Here is a 2,463-nt window from a genome sequence, read left to right as displayed (position 1 = left end):
TCCTTTTCCAAAGGAACAACATTTTTTGGATTTCTGCTGTTCCTTTTTTTCAAAAGGAACGACTTTGCTTGTTCTGCTGTTCCTTTTCTAAAGGAACATCATTTTGGATTTTTGCTGTTCCTTTTTCAAAAGGAACGGCACTGCGGTGTGTTTGTTGTCCCTTTTCCAAAGGCACAACATATTTTGATTTCTGTTGTTCCTTTTCCAAAGGAACGACATTTTTGCCTCTTTTGCTGTTCCTTTTTCGAAGGAACAACACTATTGATTGCTGCTGTTCCTTTTTCAAAGGAACAACATTTTTGGTTGCTGCTGTTCCTTTTTCAAAGGAACGACATTTTGAGTGTTTTTTTCATAGCATTTTTTATTATTATCTTTGCTGTTCCTTTTTCAAAAGGAACGACATTTGCATTCTTTGTCTTTTTCCAAGAGGAACACCACTAGCATACTTTTGCTCTCCTTGTGAAACAACTTACTCCTTTTGCTGATCTTAATAGAGGATGCTTCTTGCCCATATTCTTTCAAGTCTTTAAGATACAACTATGCACTTATGCAATGAATATAAACATACCGAAATCCGCAAATCATATATCACTATATTTATAAGGCTCTGCATTGGTAAGAGGACAAAAGGAAGGATATACTTATTTCTTATCTTTTGTTGTCATTGTTTTACTAATTTTTCTCTGATTGGTTATCTTTATCATGCTGATCCCTTTAACCCTCTTTGATTATTATTTAGGAATAAGAGCAAAGGGCTTATATCTTCCTATTGAGATGATAAGACTTCTTCCACCATTCCTACTCTTAAGGAGTGTTGAACCACCCTTTGTGTATAAATAAAGAAAAGTACTCTATGAAAAAGAAAAAATGTGTGAACATGATTTATGAGATGTCAAATGTAGGATAGGGGGTCTCATCAAGAGCCAGCCTACCATGGTCATGAGGATGGAAGTGAAGTGGCATTCCCACTATGGCCACCACACCAGGGATATGGTCCAAAAGGTATATTAAAAAAAAAAATTGAACCTTGGAACATGAGGTCTCATCACGAGCCAGCCTGCCCACCTTTCGCTCCTTCCTCGTGAATGGCATTATGGTTAACTGGTCACCAAGCCAGCATAATGGCCTACACTTTGACATAACAACATTCCTAAGTATACACAAAGGATCATGGTTCCAGGGGTGAAAAAACAACTCTGCCAAGGTTATGGACACCTGTCGGCAGCAGAGCACTGTTAATGGTATTGAAGTCACATTGGTTACACCAATGGGTAAGATACTAATACTCTTTTGTCTCTTATATCCTAAGGAACTAATCATATATTATTTCCCGATTTATACATCGCATGAACATTTATTACCACCAATCATGGCAAAGGAAGTGACAATGACCACTCGAGATTTGGCAAGTACGACAAACGTCCTATCCCCCAGCCTCATATCATATCACAGCAGCCTCTTACGTAATACACGATCAACTCTCCGCCTCGATTTCGGTAATTCGTTGTCTTTCTAAACATGGCATAACTTCATACGCTGTTCCTTTATGACTCCGTTGCAGATCGGGTGCTGCTCCTTTATTTGACGGCTGGGACAGCCTATCACAGTGCGGGGGGGAGGTTAACCTCATTATTCCCTGAACTACGTGTCAGCTCACTATTCGGGAAAGATAGCGTACGACGGTATGGCATGGCTTAACGGCATGACATTTCTATTTTTACGCAAGTTGCTGTTCATAATCCATTTCTGTTGCATACTCTGTGTTTTTTTCCGAAGCTTGCGATTAGCACCCTCTCTGTGTTTCAAACAGCACAAGCAGTTGTTGTTCCATTGAGGATCCACAGTGAAACCATGGGAGGAAGGGCAATTCGAAGCGAACCTCAGAAGTTGACAGTCTCCGCTGCTGCCCGGGAGATCCTGGAAAGAGCAGGGTGGCTGAATTATCTCAGTCGCCTGCAGGAGTCTAATGAAACAGTAGCAATGGAATTTTTGCAGAACCTGCAGGAGGACCACTCCACAGTAAGGGGGAAGCGGATAGCGGTCACCGATGATATAATTGCAGAAGTCTCGGGACTACCAGCCACCGGACCAGTATGGACACTAAAGAAGGAAAGATTACAGAAGATCATGGAAATTTTCCAGGACGAAGGCCAGAGCTTGACAATTAAGGGGAAGGGAGTTCTGCCAGCAACCCTTGGAGAACCCTGGATCGAATTAGCAAGAACAGTTCAGAGTTACATTACCTGCGAGGGGAGGAAAGACGTGGTAAGGCCACGAAATCTTAAACTCTTAGCTGTTTTAAAGCAAAAATGCTCTGTAAATCTACCTGCACTTCTGAATTCATTACTGCATGATGCTGCACGAAGCCTAAAAAAGGCACAACATGTAGAGTCAGTCGTCAGTCACCATGGATTAATTCGATTAGTAGTTAGTCATAGTCTTACCCAGCAGCAAAGCAGTTGG

This window comes from Pinus tabuliformis, chromosome 1_2 (genome assembly GCF_031772625.1).
Source record: "Pinus tabuliformis cultivar Carrire ecotype Pingquan chromosome 1_2, CPIR1, whole genome shotgun sequence".
NCBI classification, from domain to species: domain Eukaryota; kingdom Viridiplantae; phylum Streptophyta; class Pinopsida; order Pinales; family Pinaceae; genus Pinus; species Pinus tabuliformis.
This window is presented reverse-complemented; position numbering follows the sequence as displayed.